General features: G+C 42.0%; 1 protein-coding gene, 1 long non-coding RNA gene and 1 pseudogene across 3 annotated transcripts in view; 2 read left to right on the top strand and 1 right to left on the bottom strand.

The window, feature by feature from the left end:
• The window catches only part of NDUFAF6 (NADH:ubiquinone oxidoreductase complex assembly factor 6), a 94,108-nt gene extending 76,507 nt beyond the window's left edge, over positions 1 to 17,601 (bottom strand). Inside the window, exons 1-2 of the mRNA XM_064384416.1 lie at positions 17,511 to 17,601; positions 15,199 to 15,254 (exon numbers count right to left, since the gene is read on the bottom strand). The gene's annotated coding sequence lies outside the window, so the exon portion shown is untranslated. The remainder of the gene's footprint in view (positions 1 to 15,198; positions 15,255 to 17,510) is intronic.
• LOC135278036 (uncharacterized) overlaps positions 1 to 18,543 on the top strand; it is an 81,306-nt gene that overhangs the window by 44,595 nt on the left and 18,168 nt on the right. The gene's annotated exons all lie outside the window — the stretch shown is intronic.
• Positions 1,607 to 4,881, top strand: LOC135278096 (biorientation of chromosomes in cell division protein 1-like; annotated as a pseudogene).

The following is an 18,543-nucleotide window of genomic DNA, read 5'->3' as shown; positions in this document are numbered from 1 at the left end:
CTGATTTTTGTACTTTTAGTAGAGATAGGGTTTCACCATATTAGCCAGGCTGGTCTCTAACTCCTGACCTCAGGTGATCCACCCACCTCAGCCTCCAAAAGTGCTAGGATTACAGGTGTAAGCCACCGTGCCCAGCCACATGTCATATTTTTAAAGAAACTTGAAATTCTCTTTGGGCCCACCTACCCTACCTTCTAGTGCCTACTTCTAGTAGTTTACTGTACACCTTCATACATTGCTGGGCAGTACAAAATGGTACAACTCCTTTGGAGGGCAATTTGGCAAAAACCATCAAATTACAGCTGTAATAAATTTTATGTAATAAAGTTGTTTTAAAAAACTTCAAATGTATAAACCCTTTAGATATACTCACATACATCCAAAATGACACTATGTACAAGAATGTTCACTGCAGCTTTATTTATTATAGGAAATGTTTGGAAATAATCCAAATGTCTTCCAATAAAAAATGGTTAAATAAACTCTGTTACAGCCACACAATGGAATCTCATACTGCTGTTAAAAAAAAAAAAAAAAAGAGGATGTTTTCCTTGTACTGATATGGAAAGATTTCCCAGATAGATTAAGAGAAAAAAAACAAGGCACAGAGTAGTTATATGCTCCTTTTATGTAAGCAAGAAGGCAAAAGAAGGATATATATTTAATTTGCTTACATTTGCCTAAAGAATCTCTGGAGTGATAAGAAAGAAATAAAATTGATTATCTGGAGAAAGGGGAGTAGATAGGGACAGGTATGGGATTATTCTAGATTATTTTCTCATTTACATATATAAGATGATTAGATTCTTATAGCAAATCTGAGGCTACTATTATCCCCATTTTACAGATGAAAATTAGAAATGCTAAGTCACTTCCCCAGTTTACCAATTTAGACAGCTGGTGCACAGAGTCTGATTCTAGCCTAGCTCTGCCTGACTTCAGAGTTCATGCTGCAGCATCCCTCAAACTGCCTCCTGAGCAAGTACAAGCCACTGGACTATGGATTTATGATCTAAAATAAATTAACATCAGAGGCAGAATAATCCAAAGTCATAGCCAAACATATTTAAGGTGTTTATCAAATCCAAATCAGGGAGCTGGAGATTGGAAGCTATTTTTTATTAAGGGAGCTGGTTTTACTAGTGGTTTGTGTTTATTTGTTCCTTTCTTAGTTTCCTGGCTTTTCAGATGTCTGTTTTGGAAGAAATCAGTGAAGGAGGGAATGGAAAGATGATCTACTTTGTTCTCTTAGACAAGTCATTTTTTGTTGAGGCTTTTGAAGTTTAGAGTATACTTCTGTTTAGCTCCAGGACATGTTGTCCAAGTAAGTGACTGAGGGTATAGGGAGGAAAATAAAAGGTGAAGAAAAGTCCCTTTGCAAATAAGCCTTCTGCTGTCACGGCTGCCAAGTCTCCTGCATAGGAAGGGGTTACTGTCTGATCATAAATGGGGAAACCTAGAGCTCCTCTGTCTGCAAGGAGGCTTTGGCACCCAGTTAAATTTCACTGTTTCAAGCTTCCCTTGTGTTCCCTAAAGCTTTTCTTTACCAGTTGTCATGAGGAAGTCTCATTTGTCAAGCTGACTGACTGTCCATTTTTTCCGCATCATGAGGAAATCCTTTCTTAAGCCAGATTATTTTCTAAATGGAAATTTCCAGGCCTTGAATGAAGTAGCTGTTGCTCTGAGCAGTCCAGATCCTAAAGTTCAGTTCTTCAACCACATTTCCATGGCTGTTACTTACACATCAGACATGAGTGGTCCTTCAGAGGTGTTTCAATTAGAGTTTTTGGGTGACAGGGACTTTTCTTGGAAAGGTTTAGTGAAAAAAGAGCAGGGAACTCAAGAACCCATCAGAGGAAGTGGAATGTTCTTCCCTTGAATTGCTCTCCTTTTGACTTCAGCTTTTCGGATGTAAATGGCACTTGTTTGCCATGATGTGAATTTGGTCCAAACCCACAAGTCTTTTCCCACATGGCAAAAATAGAGAACTAGAGAATGGTTGCTTCTCCCCAAGGCTTGTGATTACTGTCCCATCACAGTGACTTACAATGACAGGACCACACAAAATTGTTGCCCTAATTCCAAACCACCTTATGAATTCGTTGTCTTTGTCTTTCAGCAAAGCAGACATCTCAGCTTGCTCCACAGTCACTCAGGGCTCTTGGCATGACTAGCCCAAGCCTAAGGATATTTTTGTTCTAGAGGCCAACTCTCCTTGAGTCATAACAACTAATAGAAGATAGAATGAATCTTAGCCACAATACTGACGAAGTTTTTATACATTAAAACTTTTGGCCAGGTGTGGTAGCTCACACCTGTAATCTATGTGCTTTAGGAGGCCAAGGCAGGCAGATTGCATGAGCCCAGCAGTTCAAGACCAGCCTGGGCAACATAGTGAGAGCCTATCTCTACAAAATAATAAAATAAAAAATTATTGGGGAGGTGGTACATTCCTGTAGTCCCAGCTATTCAGGAGGCTAATATGGGAGGATCGCTTGAGTGCAAGAGGTTGAGACTGTGGTGAGCCATGATCACACCACTGCACTCCAGCTTGAGTGACAGAGAGACACCATTGGATGTACAACACATAAAAGATAACTATCTCTCTCTTAGCAATGGAACAGGTATAATCCCTAAAAGCCCAAGTCACTGCCAACATTAAAGTAAGATCTGAATTTGTTGGCTAGTAAAAGTTTATTGGCTGAGTGAAAGTGTCTCATCATTTTCATTCAGACCCTCAGTTCATTGGTTTGACCATTGATTCATTATTCACTGATTCACATTTATTGAGTCAGGCATTGTACTAGGTACTGGGATTACAAAAGAGAACAAGATAAAAATAATCCCTGACCTCAAAGATCTATACAAAGCCATTTGTTCCCTCCCCTCACCATTCTCACCGACTTTAAACTGCTCCTCCTCCCTGATCTTCATCCACTGAGCTGTATAAGCAGAGGTACAACTCTGGTCTATAGAAATGCCAATTCTCACTGGGAAAATTCCTTTATTATATCAACCTCTAATTTAAGGAATAATTCAGTCTAAAATAATTTTCATTGTATATTTGGAAGTAGTTTTCTTATTTGTAAAAACAATTCGTTTGAGCCTCACAACATATCTGGGCTGGGTAGAAATCACTGTTTCATTTTTTTCTTTTTTTTTAAACAACTTTATTGAGATATAATTCACATACTATACAATTCACTCATTTAAAGTATACAGTTAAATGGTTTTCAGTATATGCAGAGTTCTAAATACAACCATCACCACAATCAATTTTAGAACATTTCATCAACCCAGAAAGATACCTGTACCTATTAGCTAATCTACTTTATGTCCTTAGATTTAGCTATTCTATACATTTCATGTAAGTGGAATTGTGTAATTTATGGTCTTTATGTCTGGCTTCCTTCACCTAGCATAATGTCTTTAAGGCACATCCACGTTATAGCACATGTCCATACTTCATTCCTTCTTATGGTTGAACAATATTCCCTTCTGTAGATATATCATATTTTGTTTATCCATTCATCAGTAGATGGTGTATTTAATTTTATAAGTGAAGAAACTAAATAAATAGCTGGGTTGGGATCATTCTAAGCCAGTTCCCCTAGCTCTCCCAATCCAGGGTTCATTCCATTAAATCTACTAGATCCCATAATTTTAAAGTACATGTTCATTTCCTTTTTTTTTTTGAGACGGAGTTTTGCTCTTGTTACCCAGGCTGGAGTGCAGTGGTGCGATCTCGGCTCACCGCAACCTCCGCCTCCTGGGTTTAAGCAATTATCCTGCCTCAGCCTCCCTGAGTAGCTGGGACTACAGGCGCGTGCCACCATGCCCAGCTAATTTTTTTATTTTTAGTAGAGACGGGGTTTCACCATGTTGACCAGGGTGGTCTTCATCTCTTGACTTCACGATCCACCTGCCTCGGCCTCCCAAAGTGCTGGGATTATAGGCGTGAGCCATCGTGCGCGGCCTAAGTACATGTTCATTTCTACTGTCAGAACACATTTGCCTCAGATATTTTGGAATAGGGAATGAAACTAAGAAATGCAAATGCAGTGCAGACTAGGCTACTTTCTTGTTTGCTCTTGTTATTTGAGAGTTTTCCCCACTTTTGAGAGAAAAAAGGAATCTGAAGAGAGAAAAGGAATTCAATTAAAAATGATTCCTTGATCACCGCCCCCGCCATTGCCGCCGCCACCACCACCACTGTCACCTCCGCCTCTGCCTCCTTGGGGCCCTTCTCCTTCACCGCCCCCTTTGCCACCTCTACACATTCTAGGCCTCCTGTTCTGGAGAAGAAGCTATAGTCGGTCTCCCTTGTGGGCCCAGAGCTCAGCCAAGGCGGACAGCGGCGGTGGAGCCAGCCAGGCCTCTGCCGGGGCAGTGACAGGCGCTACTGGGGCCAGCGAGGGCAGTGGCCCCATCAACCCGGCCTCGCCGCCTCCCAGTGACCCGCAGCTCATCGCTCTCATCGTTGGAGCAGCTCAAGAGCCCGGGCCTTTTTTGACAGCTTCCGTCGGGACTGCCTGGCCGACGTGGACACAAAGCCAGCTTACCAAAACCTGAGGCAGAAAGTGGATAATTTTGTGTCAACACATCTGGACAAGCAGGAATGGATTCCTACAATGATCAAAAACCAATTGCGAAATGGTCTGAGGCAGAGTGTGGTTCAGTCAGGGATGTTGGAAGCTGGAGTAGAGAGGATTATTTCTCAGGTGGTGGATCCAAAACTAAACCACATCTTCAGGCCACAAATAGAACGAGCAATTCATGAGTTCCTGGCCGCCCAGAAAAAAAAAGCAGCTGTGCCAGCACCCCCCACCTCCAGAGCCCGAAGGCCAGGACCCACCAGCTCCATCTCAGGACACTTCCTAAGAATATGCCTGACACCTTTTGAAAGCTCAATTTTTGGTGAAGAAATGGATTCAGTTACATAAGAGGGCAACTTCAGACTGAAGATAGGCCAAGGTCGTCACTGGTCTAAAGATTTCAACCTTGACTATGGGCAGTGAACAGATTGAAAGGGAAGCAAATTCAGCAGCGGGAAAGTTGACTGTGTCAACCCCTGCATTGTGCTGCCATTTAGTCCCCTGTCCAAGGGCATGACACCAAGTAGACACTACAGAGAGAGAAACACTACAGCAACCCATGGTTGTCCTGAAACAGACTTTACTTGAACATGGAGACTGCATGTGGACTTTAGGGTTTGTGTTCTGGGACAAACGAAAGCTACAGTGAGAGAACATAACCAATCCCAAAGACAGTTTCAAAGAACAATGACAGTAAAGGTTAACTGGGGGTAGTATTTGCAGTGCTTATTTGATATTGTCTCTCAGAGTTCCAAACTAGATTGTACAAGTCATTAGCATCAGATAGCTTTAAAGTTGTGACCTTTTTGTACTGCAGCCTTCTACCCAGTTTCCTTTCCTTTGTAATAGGTAACAAAACATGAAATCTTAGAATATGTGAAAAGTTCAGACATGAGGTATAAGGAAACTCATCTGCAGGCTCTCTGTCCAGGGCTGCTTCCTGTCCTACAGGGGCTAGTGAGTCTTATGTAAGTTTATTTTATTCTCACATTTGTGTTTTTTTAGGAAAGGGTCAATAAATGGCTTATCTTTCATAATAAAATCATTTGATACTCTTAAAAAAAAGATTCCTTTTAAGACATAGCCCTCACTGTTTCCCCTGCCCATTTATCTAATTCTGTTTTTCTTTTCTCTATTGTTCTGTGTATATAAGTCATGAGTCACTAGAGTGGGCCTGTGGGAGCTGAGAGAGAAAGAGGGAAAATAAGTTCTTGATTAAAAAGTAGCACATCAGAGGTCAACAACCATCACAGTTCAGCTTCAGTTGCCAAAGTTGTCTCCAGGGATATTCCAAATTTAGAAAACCCATAAAGAAAGACATGGGGATAATAAGCACCAAATTTTGGATAGTTGTTATCTCTGAGTGACAAAGCATTCAGGAAAGGACACACATGGAATTCGATGATATCAGTAAAGTTTTATTTCTGAAGCTGAGTGGTAGATATACCAGTGTTAGCAACAACCACAACTGAAGTTCAGCTTCAGTTGCCAAAGCATAGGCTCCAGAACCCACAGGCCATATGAAAATGCTGTTAAGTTCATCCTGATTTCTCTCCTCGATCTAATAGCTTTATACACTTAGATGAGATCTTTGAAGGTAGGGGAGAACCCTAGTGGAGGCTACTATGGTAAGGATAATGAAGTTGAATAAATGAACTCAGAAGCATTGGAATTAAACACCAGCCTAGTAAGCCAGGCTAAGAGAATGAGGCTGATATAAACAAGAGAACATTGTTAGAACTTATTATACGAAATGCTACCTTGAGGTTGCAATCTAATTAGTTTTTTGCAATTCATCTCTCGCTTCCTCTTTTTGTCTCCAGCTTTCCTCTCTTCATAGGAGGGGGTGGGGCTTCTTATTCCAGGACCCCGGTTCCCCTAAGCAGCCTAAAACTAGGCAGATCTATTAGCCAGGACTGTCTCTGTCAATAATGGCTGCTCTTCCAATGCATTTTTCAGTGTGCTAAGATGTAATTCTAAACATATTCTGATTCCCATGCATGTTAGCTCCTATTCTATGTAATGCTATGTTGTGGCTGGGAACATATTGTAGTCCCACAAATGAGTACTGTGGACAATGGACCTGTTTGTGGGAGGGAGCCCCAAGGGAGAGGAGAGAAGGGTGTTTATTCCATTAATGTGTATGGGTGTGTCCCCACCATAATTTCTGAAGAGACTGGAAGCAAGACATCAAGGCATGCTAATAAAGTACTGAGGAGAATTGCACCTCTGCTTTGGAGGGGGTTGCGTGACCAATGGCACCTGTAAGGGTGGATGAACCAAGTCAATAAAAGTTCTAAAATAATACACATACTGTACTATGGCTGTGTTGGCTTAAAAATTTAAAACTATATGTCTCTGGGGATATTCTAAATTTAGAAAACCCATAAAGATAGACATGGAAATGATGAACACTGAATCCTGGATAGTTGTTACTTCTAGGAGACAAAGGAATGCATTCAGGGAAGGACACACATGGGAATTCAAGGTTATCACTAAAGTTTTATTTCTGAAGCTGAGTGGTAGATACATCAATGTTAGCATCATCTATTCATAATGGTGTTCTTTTAAAAAAAATCCCAGTTTTAATGACTACTAAAGTAAACATTGATAGGTATAGCCCACATACACAAGAGCTTCTGTAGATCCTTAATTTTTAAATATATATAGTAGCCAACTATGCATAACATAAAATTTACCATTTAACCACACTGGTGTTTTCTTAGTCCTAACCAGCTCTCATTGACAGGTAATAGGAGAACAGAATCATCATATCACAGAAACCAAAGTAGCTCATATGCTATTTTTCCAGAATGTTTTGAAGTGAGTAGAATGAGCTTTCTCACAAAGAAAAGGCCTTCCTCATCTGTGAGGACCCTAAGGAGAAGACAGGAAACTGAAAACCCCATGGAAGTGCATTCTTTTATTAGACTTAGTGGCTTCAAGAAATTCTCAATTTTTCACTATATTAAGCTATTTAGGAAAATTCAGAGTTCAGATGAAAAATTTTAAAGTCACATCTCTTTATGTTTAAAATGATTTCAGAAAGCTACCTCTAGATTGTATTTTTAATTTTGGTGAAAATTATCTCTCCAGTAAGCAAATGTCCTCAAGGACCTTCATGTCTCAGGAAGGAACAGGTGTACCCAGATATAAAGCTGCAAAAAAAGACCTGGCTGTGAGGTTAGCTGCGAACACCAATAGAAAACAAACTGTGTCAGGATATTTATTAGGACAGTTGTGTTTTATCAGGGCTCTACTTACAACTTCTTAATGTTTTGAGTGGTCTGCCCTTAACTCTATTTTTTCCATAAAACTTGGGATGCATGATTTTCTGAACTTTTTTTTTTTAGATAGAGTCTCTTTCTGTCACCAGGCTGGAGTGCAGTGGCATGATCTCAGCTCGCTGCAATCTCAGACTCCTCAGTGTTCAAGCAATTCCCCTGTCTCAGCCTCCTGAGTAGTTGGGACTATAGGCACATACCACCATGCCTGACTAATTGTTTATATCTTAGTAGAGACGGGGTTTCACCGTGTTGGCCAGGATGATCTCGAATTCTTGACCTCGTGATCCTCCCACCTTGGCCTCCCAAAGTGCTGGAATTACAAGTGTGAGCCACCTCGCCCAGCCCTAAATATGAGATTTTTTTTTTTAAATAGAAAATTGTGCCAGGTGCAGTGGCTCATGCCTGTAATCCCAGCACGCTGGGAGGCTGAGGCAGGCAGATCACGAGGTGAGGAGATTAAGACCATCTTGGCTAATACAGTTAAACCCTATCTCTACTGAAAATACAAAAAAATTAGCCGGGCATGGTGGCACATGCTCACAGGCTCCACAAGTTTGGTGAATTGAATTGGACTGTTCTGCCCTCTGAGTTTCAGAAGGAAATGTAATAAAAAACAGGTTTCTCTTCACATAATAGAGTATTGGGGGGTATTTGTGTAAAGTGATATTACACAAAAGAGCTACCAAAATAATTAACGTTATCTGTTTGTTGTTTTATGCTATTTGTACTCTCTCTGTCCCTCCCCTCCCACCCCATATATATATATATGTATGTATATATGGCTCTTGCCCAAATCATTTAGGTCATTTACTTAAATTTACTTAAAAATAGTTAAATTATTTTAACTATTTGACTATAAACTATTTAACTATTTGACTACTAAACTATTTTAACTATCTCCCAAATTATTTGATTGACTATTTAACTCTTTGTTTTTTTAACAGTTAAGCACTGGTCTCTATGAATTTTTAAAATGCTTCTCAAAATTAGCAAAATTATAACAATTGTTGAACCTAGGTGATGGATACACAGGGATTCAGTACATTGCTGTACTTTTGTGCATGTTTAATACAATTTAAAACTATTTTGAATAGGACCTCTGGTTTCCGCTTCTGCATGTAAGGAGCTTGGAAGTTGCCATTCTATCTTAATAGCAACTACAAAGCTGGACAGGCTGAAAAATCAACAACTCTTCTTGCATCTGTAAGAAAGGTGAGGACACAGGGCAAACTGCTGCCCCCAAAATGGAGACAGACAGGCAAATACAGCTCACTGGAACAAGAGGCTCAAGAGCGGAAACCACCACAGAAAGTAGGTCCCTCCCCTAGAGACCCTGATTTGCTAGCTCTGAGGTCGGCCCTAGAATCTGTACTTTAATAAGTGCCCCTTGGTGATTCTTCAGTACCAGCACACTTAGGAAACCAAGTGAGTGATTAAGACATGGGCCCTGGACACTCTCTGGATGCAGACTGCCGTGGTTTGAATCCTGGCTCTACCACCCATAGTATGATCTTAGAAAAGTTACTTAATATCTATAAGCCTCAGTTTTCTTATTTGTAAAATGGTATCGACCATAGCTATCTCATAGTATTGTTGTGAGATTTAAATGAGATCATGATAATGAAATAATACCAGTAAAAGATTTGGAGGACTTGACTTAAGAAAAATCAGCTGGATGTGGTGGATCATGCCTGTAATTCTAGTACTTTGGGAGGCCGAGGCAGGTGGATCACTTGAGGTCAGGAGTTGTCCTCCCAGCCTGGCCAACATGGTAAAAACCCATCTCTACTAAAAATACAAAAATTAAGCCAGATGGTGGTACCGCGCACCTGTGATCTCAGCTATTCAGGAGGCTGAAGTGAGAGAATCGCTTGAGCCTGGGAGGCAGGGATTGTGGTGAGCCAAAATCGTGCCATTGCACTCCAGTCCAGGTGACAGACTGAGACCCTGTCTCAAACAAAAAAAAAGGAGTAAAGGAACATAATCATCACACACTGGGGTCTGTTGGGGGGTAATAGGGGAGGGACAGCGGTGGGTAGGGAGGTTGGGGAGGGATAACATGGGGAGAAATGCCAGATATAGGTGATGGGAGGATGGAGGCAGCAAAACACACTGCCATGTATGTACCTATGCAACAAATTCTGCACGATCTGCACATGTACCTCAGAACCTAAAGTACAATAAAAAAATAAATAATAATAGCAAAGATATCTTAAATTTACAATTTTAAAACCATAGGACTATATGAATACATTTTAGGGCCCAGGAAACTTTATTAACTTCATAGAAAATTTGCCTCTGAGTAGTTATCATTTTATTTTGCCTCGACTTCCTGTATATCATTCCATTTAGTTTTTGCAATGACCACATGCAAGAAGTGTTATTTTTACCACTTTATAGTAGAAGAATCAAAATAGAGGCTTAGGGAAATGGTAGTCTTCCCAAGACTACACCAAAAACAGTAGCTGTACAAACCCAGGACTACCATGTTCCAGGGCTGACCAGTATTGTCAGGACCACATAATGAACATGCATGCTCTATCTTTATTAATCCTCCTTTTAGGTGAATGACCTTGTTGAAGTTAAAGAGAGATACAGAGTCTTAGCTTGGTTGGCTCTTCCATGTTATGATGGGTCACCATGAAGCTGGGACTGTTCTCAGCTTTGAAGTCAGAATTTCAAGGTTTCTATTACATACATGCTCTAGCAATTAATTGCTTAAACAAACTCGTGAAAGACTGACTGAACAAACGTAATGCCCATGTGTTCATGCATAATGGGAGGATGCCTGCCTGATAATCAGTGCAGTCAAAGGGCTAAACCACAGATTAGAAGACAGCTTGGTAAACCCAGAATATAGGAGTTGGGTTTCATGATGAGACAGTTTCATCAAACTAGGCTAACCAAATGAATGGCTGTTTCTTCAGGGAAGATACACAGTCATGCATCACTTAAAGATGAGGACATGTTTTGAGAAATGCATCATTAAGTGATTTTGTCATTGTTCAAATATCATAGAGTATACCTACACAAACCTAGATGGCTTAGCCTACTACACACCTAACCTATATGGTATAGCCTATTGCTCCTAGGCTACAAACCTGCACAGCATGTTACTGTACTGAATACTATAGGCAATTGTGACACAATAGTATTTGTGTATCTAAACATGTCTAAGCATAGAAAAGATGTATAATTTTTTTTTTTTTGAGCCAGGATCTCACTCTGTCATTTAGATTGGAGTGCAGTGATGCAATCACAGCTCACTGCAGCCTTGACCTCCTGGACTTAAGTGCCCATCATTGACCAAAATGTAATTATGGAGAGCATAAGTGTACATCTGCCAATCAAATAGTGGTTGAGGTCAGGAATCAGAATATCAGCTCTCTCAAGGAAGCATTCGTCAAAAGGCAATAAATTATCTCTTTCTAGTTCTCCTGTTAAAGTAAATCTCCATAAGCATAGTGTGTACTGTTTTTGTTATCAGTGTCCAAAAACCCAATTTTACCTGTTTTAGGAAATGTATTGACTCACGTAACTAAAAAAATTTAAGGGCAGCTCATGGCCAAATTGCGGCTCAAATGATGTGTTTCCTTCCATGTGTTGCTTAATTTTCAGGCTTCACATGGGAGTAAGATGGCTATAGCTGTTGAAGCCATCAAGTTTCAAGTTCAAGTACATTAAGGTTCAAGTACAACATATGCCTTAGTCCATTTTCTGTTGCTATAACAATATGCCTGAGACTGGGTAATTTATAAAGGAAAGAAGTTAATTAGGCTCACAGTTTTGGAGACTGGGATGTTCAAGATCAGGCAGCTGCATCTGGTGAGGGCCTCCTGTTGCATCATAATGTGACAGAAAAGTGGAAGGGCAAGCAAAAGGCAGCCTTGCTTTTTAACAACCCACTCTCATGGGAACTGATTCAGAACTGAGAGAACAAGAACTCACTGCAAGAGTAAGGCATTAATCCCTCTTAACAATCTAATCACCTCTTAAAGGCACAACCTCCCAGTACTGCCACATTGGAGACAGAGCCTCAACATGAGTTTTGTGAGGATAAACCATATTAAAACCATGGCAATATCAGGGTGGGGAAAGAGCCTCTTTGTGGTGGCACTAATCTAACTGGCTTCAATGACTTGCTCACTTTTGAACCAATCATGAGGAATGTAAAATGCTGATTGGCATAGGCCTGGGTTGTGTGCTGTTCCTCTTGAGCAAAGGGTGGAGCTCTAGACACTGCATGGGCTGTTGAAAGGTGGCCACCTAAACAAATACAGGGTAGTCTTGCTAGAGAAAAGGGAGAATGGAGGTAAACAAATGTCCACCAAACTAAGGTTTCATGCCTTCCTCATTAAAGTACAGTTGACAGGCTGAGCATGTTGGCTTATTCTTGTAATCTCAACACTTTGGGAGGCCAAGGCAGGCAGATCACCTGAGGTCAGGAATCCAAGACCAGCCTGGCCATCATGGTGAAACCCCCCTCTACTAAAAATACAAAAATTAGCCAGGTGTGGTGACAGGCACCTGTAATCCCAGCTACTCAGGAAGCTGAGGCTGGAGAATCGCTTGGACCCAGGAAGCAGAGGTTGCAGTGAGCCAAGTCACACCAGTACACTCCAGCCTGGATGACAGAGCAAGACTCTTCAAAAGAAAAAAACAGGTTACAGTGTTTTTTGTGTTCTAACAATAACCACATTCCCATCACACCTTTCAGGATACACCCCAGTAGCTCCTTTGAGCCTGGGTGTCTCCCACAAACTGTTTCTTATGATATGTAACCTCTGCAGTTGACTAAACTCATTCAACATGAGTGGTCCAATTTCCTACCCATTATAGAAAGAGAATGTGCTCTTTTAAATATATATATATATAATAAAAATACATAAAGAACAAAAGACTTTCCGACACATAAGCACTTACCTCATCATGTAAGCATAACCACTATTTCTTTTTATTATTATTATTTGAGATAGTCTCACTCTATCAACCAGGCTGCAGTGCAGTGGTGGGATCTCCGCTCACTGTAACCTCTGCGTCCCGGGTTTAAGTGATTCTTCTACCTCTGCCTCCCTAGTAGCTAGGATTACAGATGTGTGTCACCACACCAAGCTAATTTTTGTAATTTTAGTAGAGATGAAGTTTTTCCATGTTGGCCAAGCTGGTCTTGACCTACTGACCTCAAGCGATACACCTGCTTCAGCCTCCCAAAGTGCTGTGATTACAGGCATGAGCCATGGTTCCCAGCCCATTTTTTGTCATGGTCTTTTTTTACATTGTTGTGATCCTCCTGCACATATGTTTGCCTTTTTCCTTAGCATTATGTCATAAATATTTTCCAGGTTATTACATAGGTTTTATTAATATAATTTATTTTTATAAAAATATTTGAAAAGATGATTATAAAAGCAATGTATTTCTGGCAAAAATAATTCAAATAACACATAAATATATAGTTTAAAAAGTAAAATCCCCAGATCTCAGGAATGTGGACTAAACTCATGCTGAAATCTCCTTAATAAGACCACAAGAAGAGATTTTTTTTTAAGGATACAAAAAAAAAAAAAAAAAGACAATATAGCCACTTTTTTTTTTTTTTTTTTTTTTTGAGACAAAGTCTTGCTCTGTTGCCCAGGCTAGAGTGCAGTGGTGCTATCTTGGCTCACTGAAACCTCTGCCTCCCAGGTTCAAGCGATTCTCTGCCTCAGCCTCCTGAGTAGCTAAGATTACAGGCATGAGCCACCATGCCCAGCTAATTTTGGTATTTTTAGTAGAGACAGGACTTCAGCATGTTGGTTAGGCTGGTCACAAACTCCTGACCTCATGATACACCCACCTCGGCCTCCCAAAGTGCTGGGATCATAGGCGTGAGCCACCACGCCCTGCCAATATAGCCACTTTTGAACACAAGGAAGGACCCTCTCTCTGAAGACTGGGCAGCATTCCTCAAGGAAGTGAGGAGATGAGAAACCACAAGTAAGCCAAGGGGCCCCAGCTCCAGGTGGGACTGGAAGCCCAGGGTGTAGGCAGAGGTGTAGCCCAGGTGGCAAAAGGTAAACTTGGTCAGCCTCTGAAAAAGGCCCACACCATCAAAAACAGAAAATCTCAACAAAAGGGGGGATTTGCATCTGAGAAAATTACCAGAATGATGAGGACCTGAAAAGTAGTGACTTTGGATCCTCAGGACGGCTCTCAGTCTTAGCTGCACGCTCAAATCACCTGGGAGCTTAAATAGGAAACAAACACTATTTGGCTCTACTACATTTAACTCTTTTGATACAAAATGTATCAGGGTTTTTTCCCCCACAAACATCCTCTAACTCTTTGGACACCAACTAGGTGTACCACAGTTTAATTATGACGCTAACTACCTGGAGTTACTCCATATGCTACAGATTAAGGACTCAGTCCCACAAAACTGCCCCCAAACTTCAGATGCCAATTGCAGGTAGTGAGTCCATAGGTTACCCACACTTCTTTCTAACTTGGCTACATATTAAAAGTTCCCATTTTCTATGATGGCTCACAGAACTCAGGAAAACACTTGTGTTTATCTGTGCTTGCCAGCTTTTTTTTTTTTTTTTTTTTTTTTTTGAGACAGGGTCTTGCTTTGTCTCCCAGGTTAGAGTGAAGTGGCATGGCTACAGCTCACTGCAGCCTCGACTTCCCAGGCTCAAGCGATCCTCCCACCTCACCCTCCCAAGTACCTGGACTATAGGCGTGCACCTCCAAGCCTGGCTAAGTTTTTATTTTTCATGGAAATGGGGTCTCATTGTGTTGCCAGAGCTAGTCTCAAACTCCTGAGCTCAAGTGATCCTCCCACCTTGGCCTCCCAAAGTGTTGGGATTATAGGCATGAGCCACCATGCCTGGCCTGTTTACCAGCTTATTATAAAGGATATGATAGAGAATACAGATGAACAGCTAGATGAAGGGGTACACAGGGTGAGTCCAAAAGTGTTCTGAGGGCAAGAATTGGAGTGTACCACCCTTCTAGCACACAGATGTGTTCACCAACCTAGAAGCTCTCTGAGTCTTGTAGTCTTATGAAGGCTTCATCACATTGGCATGATGGATTATTAACTCAATCTCCAGCTCTGCTCCCCTTCCTGGAGAATAGGGGATGGGACTGAATGTTCCAAGCTTCTAATCTTGGCTTGGTCTTTCCCATCCCAAAGCTATCTAGGAGCCCACCAAGAGTTGCTTAATAATTAATAGAACAAAGGACCCTTCTAGTACCCAAGAAATTCCAAGGGATTTAGGAGCTCTTTTTCAGGAATCAGAGTCTAAGACCAAATATTACAACAAAAGATGTACCTTGCATCCCAGTCACTCAGGAAATCACAAGGGTTTTAGGAGCTCTGTGCCAGGGACTGGGGAGGAAAACCAAATATATATGCTTTATTATATCATAATTTCACAGAGCTTCTCAGCATTCATTGCCCACTACTCCACAGACCAAACATTCCCTAGACTTAACTGCCCATCAGTTAAGTCTGAAGCCAAAGGCCTGAGAACCCCCAGAATGCCACTAATGTAAGTTCCAGAGACTAAGGGCTGAAGAACCTGGAGTCTGATGTCCAAGGACAGGAGAGAGAGAGAGAGGACCCAGCAAGGTGCTTATGCCCTTAATGCCTGCTTCATTTTAGCCAGGTCAATTTTTGTTTGTTTGTTTTTTTAGAGACAGCGTCCTGTCTGTTGCCCAGGCTAGAGTGCAGTGATGTGATCATGGCTTACAGCAGCCTCAATATCCCAGGCTCAAGCGATCCTCCCACATCAGGTCACCTGAGTACTACTGAGTACTAAGGCTACCGTTGTGCGCCACCACACAGAACTAATTTAAAAAATTTCTTTTTGTAGAGACAGGGTCTCTTTTTGTTGTCCAGGTTGGTCTTGTACTTCTGGCCTCAAGTGACCCTTCCACCTTGGCCCCCCAAAGCACTGGGATTACAGACTTGAGCCAATGCACCCAGCCCATGTCAATATTTTTATGTACTTTTTATTGTAGTAGAAAAGCATAACATAAAATTTACCATCTCAATCTTTTGTGTTTTGTTTGTTTGTTTTTTGTCTGAAACAGGGTCTCACTCTGTCACCCAGGCTAGAGTACAGTGGTGCAATCATGGCTCACTTCAGCCTTGACCTCCCAGGCTGAGCTGACCCTCTCGCCTAGGTGGGACCACAGGTGTGCACCACCACGCTTGGCTAATTTTTGTATTTGTTGTAGAGACGGGGTTTTGCCATGTTTCCTAGGCTGGTCTCAAACTCCTGGACTCAAGCGATCCACCTGACCGGGCCTCCCAAAGTGCTGAGATTATAGGCCTGAGCCACTATATCTGGCCTCTGAACCATTTTTAATTGTATGGTTCAGTAATATTAAGTATATTCACATTGTTGTGAAACAGATCTCCAGAACTGCTTCACCTTGCAAATCTGAAACTCTATACCCATTAAACAGCAACTTCCCTTTTCCTCCTTCCCAATCTCCGGTGACCATCATTCTTCAAACATCAGGTTTCAGGGTTTTTTTTTTTAGATGGAGTCTCACTCTGTCACCCAGGTGGAGTGCAGTGGCATGATCTTGGCTTACTGCAACCTCCACCTCCTATGTTCAAGCAATTCTCCTGTCTCAGCCTCCCAAGTAGCTGGGACTATGGGCACCCGCCACTGCACCCAGCTAATTTTTATTTTTTATTTTTTATTTTTTTGAGATGGAGTCTTGCTCTGTTGCTGGGGTGGAGTGCAGTGACGCGATCTCAGCTCGTTGCAACCTCCACCTCCTGGGTTCAGGTGATTCTCCTAACTTAGCCATCCAAGTAGCTGGGACTATAGGGTTGTGCCACCACACCCAGCTAATTTTTGTATTTTTAGTACAGACAGGATTTCACCATGTTGGCCAGGATATTCTTGATCTTCTGACCTTGTGATCCACCTACCTTGGCCTCCCAAAGTGCTGGGATTACAGCTGTAAGCCACTGCTCCTAGCCTATACCCAGCTAATTTTTGTATTTTCACCATATTGGTCAGGCTGGTCTTGAACTTGTGACCTCAGATGATCACCCGCCTTGGCCTCCCAAAGTGCTGGGATTACAGGCATGAGCCACCGCAACTGGCCCAAACATCAGTATTTTTAAGCTTCTCGGATATTTTGCAATGTACAGCCAAAGCTGATTTCTTGTGCTCAGAAAACTAAAGTAGGGAATCATAGCCACTAAATGAGAACGGGTGGCTGTAAAATAACAGCACATTATCATTAGAAAGAATTAACAAAAGATGCTGAAAATAAAATACATGTAATTTTTGGAAGAAAAATAAATAATGCTCTGAATATCAGACTAGACATGACCTTGAAGGCAGTCCCTTCCAATGCCTCTCTTCCCAGCACTCATTCAGCCTCCTTCCTCCCACCTGCCCTTTCACCCTGTCTTTCTCTAGCCCAATCCTAGACCCTGTGATTGTAGTTAAAAGAGCCTAATAATAGCAGTCTTCCAAACAAGAGCAACAAAGGAAGTTTCCAGGAGGCCAGCAGCTGCAGGTCATAGGGGTTCTTCGAATGTGCTCTTTCTAATTGCTATAGCCTCCCTTTGCCTGAGACTTTGCAGGATTCTGACTCAGCATGGGAGACTCACCTGCAGCTTTCGGTGAGAGTACATGGGGAGGGGCCTTTGCAGGAGCAGTTCAGTAGACATCTCACCATACTTTCATCTTCTCTTTTCTCCCCAACCTCCACCTTAGATGTATAGAAATATAAAATCTGATTAAAATAGGACAGTTTTAAAGGGAAAAACAAGCTCAAGAAAGCCACCTGCTAAGTGTGAATCAAAGGGGATCCTCCATCCCACCCACACCTGCCCACTGTCTTTACCTGGCCCTAACAGCTACAGCGGGCAGAGGAAGACTCGCTTTATTCCAGGGGCAACTCATCATTGGAATGAGATAGGGGGAATAGCAAACATATGACTTAGTGCAGCCTCCTCCAAGCAGTTCTGTTGGTAGGCTGAGAAAGTAAGAAGCAAGGAACTGGCATTTCGGAACCTCGCAGATCTTGGTTTTACTTCCTGGGCTGCTGCTTGCTTGTTTTGGGCCTAGAATGCCTTGGGTTTGAATCTCAGGTTGACACTTGGGACAAACATCTATAGGTGTGGAAGTGAGTACCACGCCTCTAGCTGGACAGGCTTCTGAAGCTGGCAGTCTATGTATGTCTTCCTGCATACAGGGAAAGGGACGTCCTTTGAGACCCCTTAAGGGAAAGGCTCGGCTACTGACACACTGGGAGCAGATGGACCACAGGCTCCAGCTACTTCTGCCCGTAAGTTCCTTAGCATCTCTCCTATGGCACGCTGCCTCCTGACAGCTTCCATGCCAGGTGTGATGCTGCTTCCTTCCTCGTCAACACAGCCTCATTGCTCAGCATACTGCTGCCTAATGTTCCCCAATTCCATGGAGTTCCGGTTTTCAGCGTCAACAAATCCTGAGGGCAGAAGCTGGGGAAGGCATTGAAACAAAAGGCTATAATATCCTTCCCTTCTTCTCCATACTGTCTTCAATATCTTAAAAGCTGGAGGACCATACAACCTTTCCTAAATGCCCAGGAAGAAAAGAGATTGGAAAATGGAGCTCCTGGGCCCATCCTTGCTGGGGGCAAGTTTCTTTGAATCAGGA

This window comes from Aotus nancymaae, unplaced genomic scaffold (genome assembly GCF_030222135.1).
Source record: "Aotus nancymaae isolate 86718 unplaced genomic scaffold, 86718_ANA_hifiasm-v0.15.2.pri h1tg000036l, whole genome shotgun sequence".
NCBI lineage: Eukaryota > Metazoa > Chordata > Mammalia > Primates > Aotidae > Aotus > Aotus nancymaae.
The sequence above is the reverse complement of the archived record's forward strand: the minus strand, read 5'-3'. Positions and strand labels throughout refer to the sequence as shown.